The following is an 8,221-nucleotide window of genomic DNA, read 5'->3' on the forward strand; positions in this document are numbered from 1 at the left end:
TTATCCACAGACTTTACTGTTTTGAATTTTTTTTTATCGGGGAACATTTTATTTTCTGCTTGGATACAGCAATTGGTAGCACATGGAGACACCAGCTCAACATATTCGTATGTTCTAGGGAGAAAGCTAGAGGAACTGCGGCAAACAAACATGATATTTCTGTTTGTATCGATGACATTTTATGCACTTGCCTAACGAAAGAATTTGCTTTTCTCCAAAACCATTTTTTCTGTAATTATCTCGGTCCACTGCATATGATTTCCAGACCAGTTTGTCCGCTTAAGACTGGATGAAACCGGAAATATCGGTTTTTTTTTTTTTTTTGTGCTAACTCAATCCCAGATATTCCTACAGTCTCTGTGTTTGTGTTTTCTGGATAATATCCACAGACTTTATTTTTTTGAATGTTTTTTTATCAGGGAACATTTAATTTTGTGCTTGAAATCAAAAATTGGTTCCACATGGAGACACCAGCTCTACACATTCGTATTTTCTAGGAAGAAAGCTAGAGGAACTGCGGCAAACAAACATGATATTTCTGTTTGTATAAATGACATTTTATGCACTTGCCTAACGAAAAGACTTTGCTTTTCTCCAAAACCATTTTCACTGTGATTATCTCGGTCCACTGCATACGAATTCCAAATGATTTCTCCAGATATGACTGGATGAAACTAGAAATATCCGGTTCTGTTTTGGCTAATTCAATCCGAAATATTGTGAAAGCCTCTGTGTTTCTGTTTTCTGGATATTGTGGATGGACTTTATTGTTTTGCATATTTTTATCAGGGAACATTTAATTTTGTACCGTTGAAACACTAATTGGTTCATCATGGGAACACCAGCTCTACACATTCGTATTTTCTAGGGAGAAAGCTAGAGGAACTGTGGCAAACCAACACGACATTTCAATTTGTATAGATGACATTTTATGCACTTGCCTAACGAAAAGACTTTGCTCTTATCCAAAACCATATTCACTGTGATTTTCTCGGTCCATTGCATACGAATTTCACACCACTTTGTCCGGATATGACTGGATGAAACCAGAAATATCCGGTTTTGTTTTGGCTAACTCAATCCCAGATGTTGCTACAGCCTCTGTGTTTGTGTTTTCTGGTTATTGTCCTCGGACTTTATTTTTTTGAAAGTCTTTTATATCAGGGAACATTTTATTTTGAGCTTTAATACAGTGATGCGTATATATATATGCTCTATATATTCGTATTTTCTAGGGAGAAAGCTAGAGGAACTGCGGCAAACTAATATGATATTACTGTTTGTATCGATGACATTTTATGCACTTTCCTAACGAAAAGACTGTGCTTTTCTCCAAAACCATTTTTACTGTGATTTTCTTGGTCCATTGCATGCGAATACCACAACAGTTTGTCCAGATATGACTAGATCAAACCGGAAATATCCGGTTTTGTTTTGGCTATCTGAATGCGAAATATTGTGAAAGCCTCTGTGTTTGTGTTTTCTGGATATTAACGATGGACTTTATTGTTTTGAATGTTTTTATGAGGGAACATTTAATTTTGTGCGGTAGAAACACTAATTGGTTCATCTTGGGGACACCAGCTCTACATATTCATATTTTCTAGGGAAAAAGCTAGAGGAACTGTGGCAAACAAACAAGATATTTCTGTTTGTATAGATGACATCTAGAGGAACTGCGGCAAACACACATGATATTTCTGTTTGTATAGATGACATTTTATGCACTTGCCTAATGAAAAGACTTTTCTTTTCTCCAAAACCATTTTTACTCTGATTTTCTCGGTAGACTGCATACGAATTCCACACGAGTTTGTCCGGATATGACTGGATGAAACCGGAAATATCTCGTTGTGTTTTGGCTAACTCTATCCGAAATATTGTAAAAGCCTCGGTGTTTCTGCATTCCTGATATTATCCACGGACTTTTTGTTTTGAATGTTTTTTTCAGGGAGCATTTAATTTTGTACCTTTGAAACACTAATTGTTTCACCATGTGGAAACCAGCTCTACACTTTCGTATTTTCAAGGGAGAAAGCTAGAGGAACTTTGGCAAACAAACATGATATTTCTGTTTGTATAGATGACATCTAGAGGAACTTCAACAAACAAACATGACATTTCTGTTTGTATAGATGACATTTTATGCACTTGCCTAACAAAAAGAGTTTGCTTTTCTCCAGAACCATTTATACTGTGATTTTCTCGGTTCATTACATACAAATTCTACAACAGTTTGTCCAGATATGACTGGATGAAACCAGAAATATCTGGTTGTGTTTTGGCTAACTCAATCAGAAATATTGTGAAAGCCTCTGTGTTTGTGTTTTCTGGATATTATCAATGGACTTTATTGTTTTGAATGTTTTTATCAGGGAACATTTTATTTTGAACTTGGAAACACTAATTGCTTCATCATGGGGACACCAGCTCTACACATTCATATTTTCTAGGGAGAAATGGTTTTTTATTGGGGAACATTTTATTTTGAGCTTGGATACAGTAATTGGATCCACATGGAGACACCAGCTCTGTGTATTCGTAATTTCTAGGTAGAAAGGTAGAGGAACTGCGGCAAACAAACATCACATTTCTGTTTGTATAGATGACAATTTCTTAACTTGCCTAACGATAAGACTTTGCTTTTCTCCAAAACCATGTTTATCCTCTGATTTTCTCAGTCCATTGCATACGAATTCCAAACGACTTTGTCCGTATATGACTCGATGAAACCAGAAATATCCGGTTGTGTTTTGCTTAACTCAATCCCAGATATTGCTACAGCCTCTGTGATTGTACATTCCTGAAATTATCCATGGACGTTATTGTTTTGAAAGTTTTTTATCAGGGAACATATAGTTTTGCTTGGAATCACTAATGGTTCCACATGGAGACACCAACTCTAAGTATTCGTATTTTCTAGGGAGAAAGCTATATTAACTGCGGTAAACAAACATGATATTTCTGTTTGTATAGATGACATTTTAAGCACTTGCCTAACAAAAAGACTTTGCTTTTCTCCAAAACCATTTTAACTGTGATTTTCTGGGTCCATTGCATATGAATTCCACACCAGTTTGTCTGGATATGACTGGATGAAAAGGGAAATATCCGGTTTTGTTTTGCCAATTCAATCCCAGAGATTGCTACAGACTCTGTGTTTGTGTATTCCTATATTATCCGTGGACTTGATTGTTTTGAAATTTTTTTATCAGGGAACATATAATTTGTGATTGGAATCACTAATTGGATCCACATGGAGACACCAGTTCTTCATATTCATGTTTTCTAGGGAGAAAGCTAGAGGAACTGCGGCAAACCTACATGATATTTCTGTTTGTATAGAAGACATTTTATGCACTTGCCTAACGAAAAGACTTTGCTTTTCTCCAAAACCATTTGTACTGTGATTTTCTCCGTGCATTGCATACCCATTCCACACCAGTTTGTCCAGATATGACTGGATGAAACCGGAAATATCCGGTTTTGTTTTGGCTAACTCAATCCCAGATATTGCTACAGCCTCTGTGTTTGTGTTTTCTGGATATTGTCCACAGACTTTATTGTTTTGATTGTTTTTATCAGGAAACATTTCATTTTGTACCGTAGAAATAATAATTGGTTCATGGTGGGGACACCAGCTCCACACATTTGAATTTTCTAGGAAAAAGCTAGAGGAAGTGCAGCAAAGAAACATGATATTTCTGTTTGTATAGATGACAATTCATACACTTGCCTAACGAAAAGACTTTGCTTTTCTCCAAAACCATTTTTACTGTGATTTCTCTTACCACTGCCTACGAATTCCACACCAGTTTGTCCGGTATGACTGGATGAAACCAGTAATACCCGTTTTTGTTTTGGATAACTCATTTCGAAATATTGTGAAAGCCTCTGTGTTTGTGTTTTCTAGATATTATCCATGGAATTCATTGTTTAGAATGTTTCTTATAGTGGAACATTGCATTTTGTACCGTAGAAACACTAATTGGTTCATCATGGGGAACACCAGCTCGACACATTCGTATTTGCTGGCGAGACTGCTAGAGGAACTGCGGCAAACAAACATGATATTTCTGTTGGTATAGATGACATTTTATGTGCTTGCCTAATGAAAAGACTGCTTTTCCCCAAAAGCATTTTTACTGTAATTTTCTCAGCCCATTGCATACGAATTCCACACGATGTTCTCCGGATATGACTTTATGAAACCAGAAATATCCGGTTTTGTTTTGGCTAACTGAATGCGAAATATTGTGAAAGCCTCTGTGTTTGTGTTTTCTGGGTATTATCGATGGACTTTATTGGTTTGAATGTTTTTATCAGGGAACATTTAATTTTGTACAGTTGAAACACTAATTGGTTCATCATGGGGAACATCAGCTCTACACATTCGTATTTTCTAGGGAGAAAGCTAGAGGAACTGCGGCAAACAAACATGATATTTCTGTTTGTATAGATGACATTTTAAGCACTTGCCTAACAAAAAGTCTTTGCTTTTTCCAAAACCATTTTTACTGCGATTTTCTCGGTCCATTGCATACGAATTCCACACCAGTTTGTCCGGATATGACTGGATGAAACTGGAAATATCCGGTGGTGTTTTGGTTAACTCAATCCGAAATACTGTGAAAACCTCTGTGTTTGTGTATTCTAGATATTATCAACGGACATTATTGTTCTTAATGTTTTTTTTATCGTTGAACATTTCATTTTGAGCTTGGAAACACTAATTGATTCCACATGGAGACACCAGCTCTACACATTCGTATTTTCTAGGGAGAAAGCTATATTAACTGCGGTAAACAAACATGATATTTCTGTTTGTATCGATGACATTTTAAGCACTTGCCTAACAAAAAGACTTTGCTTTTCTCCAAAACCATTTTAACTGTGATTTTCTGGGTCCATTGCATATGAATTCCACACCAGTTTGTCCGGATATGACTGGATGAAACGGGAAATATCCGGTTTTGTTTTGCCAATTCAATCCCAGAGATTGCTACAGACTCTGTGTTTGTGTATTCCTATATTATCCGTGGACTTGATTGTTTTGAAATTTTTTTATCAGGGAACATATAATTTGTGATTGGAATCACTAATTGGATCCACATGGAGACACCAGTTCTTCATATTCATGTTTTCTAGGGAGAAAGCTAGAGGAACTGCGGCAAACCTACATGATATTTCTGTTTGTATAGAAGACATTTTATGCACTTGCCTAACGAAAAGACTTTGCTTTTCTCCAAAACCATTTGTACTGTGATTTTCTCCGTGCATTGCATACCCATTCCACACCAGTTTGTCCAGATATGACTGGATGAAACCGGAAATATCCGGTTTTGTTTTGGCTAACTCAATCCCAGATATTGCTACAGCCTCTGTGTTTGTGTTTTCTGGATATTGTCCACAGACTTTATTGTTTTGATTGTTTTTATCAGGAAACATTTCATTTTGTACCGTAGAAATAATAATTGGTTCATGGTGGGGACACCAGCTCCACACATTCGAATTTTCTAGGAAAAAGCTAGAGGAAGTGCAGCAAAGAAACATGATATTTCTGTTTATATAGATGACAATTCATACACTTGCCTAACGAAAAGACTTTGCTTTTCTCCAAAACCATTTTTACTGTGATTTCTCTTACCACTGCCTACGAATTCCACACCAGTTTGTCCGGTATGACTGGATGAAACCAGTAATACCCGTTTTTGTTTTGGATAACTCATTTCGAAATATTGTGAAAGCCTCTGTGTTTGTGTTTTCTAGATATTATCCATGGAATTCATTGTTTAGAATGTTTTTTATAGTGGAACATTGCATTTTGTACCGTAGAAACACTAATTGGTTCATCATGGGGAACACCAGCTCGACACATTCGTATTTGCTGGCGAGACTGCTAGTGGAACTGCGGCAAACAAACATGATATTTCTGTTGGTATAGATGACATTTTATGTGCTTGCCTAATGAAAAGACTGCTTTTCCCCAAAAGCATTTTTACTGTAATTTTCTCAGCCCATTACATACGAATTCCACACGATGTTCTCCGGATATGACTTAATGAAACCAGAAATATCCGGTTTTGTTTTGGCTAACTGAATGCGAAATATTGTGAAAGCCTCTGTGTTTGTGTTTTCTGGGTATTATCGATGGACTTTATTGGTTTGAATGTTTTCATCAGGGAACATTTAATTTTGTACAGTTGAAACACTAATTGGTTCACCATGGGGAACATCAGCTCTACATATTCGTATTTTCTAGGGAGAAAGCTAGAGGAGCTGTGGCAAACAAACATGATATTTCTGTTTGTATAGATGACATTTTAAGCACTTGCCTAACAAAAAGTGTTTGCTTTTTCCAAAACCATTTTTACTTGATATTCTCGGTCCATTGCATACGAATTCCACACCAGTTTACTGCATATGACTGGATGAAACCGGAAATATCCGGTTGTGTTTTGGCTAACTCAATCCCAGATATTGCTGCAGCCTCTGTGTTTGTGTATTCCTGATCTTATCCACGGAATTCATTGTTTTGAATGTTTTTTATCAGAGAACATTTAATTTTGTGCTTGGAATCACTAATTGGTTCCACAGGTAGACACCAGCTCTACACATTCCTATTTTCTAGGGAGAAAGAGAGGACTGCGACAATTAAACACGACATTTCTGTTTGTATAGATGACAATTTATGCACTTGCCTATGAACAGACTTTGCTTTAATCCAAAACCATTTGTACTGTGATTTTCTCAGTCCGTTGCATACGAATTCCACACCAGTTTGTCCGGTATCACTGTACGAAACCGGAAATATCCAGTTTTGTTTTGGCTAACTCAATCCCAGATATTCCTACAGCATCTGTGTTTTTTTCAGGATATTATCCAAGATCTTCCTTGTTTTGAATATTTTTTATCAGGGAACATTTAATTTTGTGCTTGGAATCACTAATTGGTTCCACAGGGAGACACCAGTTCTACACATTCGTATTTTCTAGGTAGAAGGCTAGAGGAACTCCGGCAAACATACATGGTATTTCTGTTTGTATATATGACATTTTATGCAGTTGCCTAACGAAAAAACTTTGCTTTTCTCCAAAACCATTTTAATGTGATTTGCTGGGTCCATTGCATACGAATTCCAAAAGACTTTTTCTAGATATGACTGGATGAAACCAGGAATATCCAGTTGTGTTTTTGCTAACTCAATGCGAAATATTGTGAAAGTTTCTGTGTTTGTGTTTTCCGGATATTATCCTTGGACTTTATTGTTTTGAATGTTTTTATCAGGGAACATTTAATTTTGTACCCTAGAAACACTAATTGGTTCATCATGGGGACACCAGCTCTACACATTCGTATTTTCTAGGGAGAATGCTAGAGGAACTGCGGCAAACAAACATGATATTTCTGTTTGTATCGATGACATTTTATGCACTTGCCTAACGAAAAGACTTTGTTTATCTCCAAAACCATTTGTACTGTGATTTTCTCAGTCCACTGCATACGAATTCCACACCAGTTTGTCCGGATATGACTGGATGAAACCAGAAATATCCGGATGTGTTTTTGCTAACTCAATCCGAAATATTGTGAAAGACACTGTGTTTGTGTTTTCCGGATATTATCCTTGGACTTTATTGTTTTGAATGTTTTTTATCGGGAAACATTGCATTTTGAACCGTAGAAACACTAATTGGTTCTTCATGGGGACAGCAGCTCTACACATTCGTATTTTCTAGGGAGAAAGCTAATGGAACTGCGGCAAAGAAACATGATATTTCTGTTTGTATAGATGACATTTTATGCCCTTGCCTAACGAAAAGACTTTGTTTTTCTCCAAAACCATTTTTACTGTGATTTTCTCGGTCCATTGCATATGAATTCCTCACCAGTTTATCCGGTATCACTGGATAAAACTGGAAATATCCGGTTTTCTTTTGGCTACTTAATCCCAGATATTCCTACAGCCTCTGTGTTTGTGTTTTCTGGATATTATCCATGGAAATTATTTTTTGAATGTATTTCATCTTGGAACATTTAATTTTGTGCTTGGAAACACTAATTGGTTCCACATGGAGACACCAGCTCTACGTATTCATATATTCTAGGGAGAATGCTGGAGGAACTGCGGCAAACAAACATGATATTTCTGTTTGTATAGATGATATTTTATGCAGTTGCCTAACGAAAAGACTTTGCTTTTCTCCAAAACCATTTTTAC

This window comes from Lepus europaeus, unplaced genomic scaffold, assembly GCF_033115175.1.
Source record: "Lepus europaeus isolate LE1 unplaced genomic scaffold, mLepTim1.pri SCAFFOLD_60, whole genome shotgun sequence".
Classification (NCBI taxonomy): Eukaryota; Metazoa; Chordata; class Mammalia; order Lagomorpha; family Leporidae; genus Lepus; species Lepus europaeus.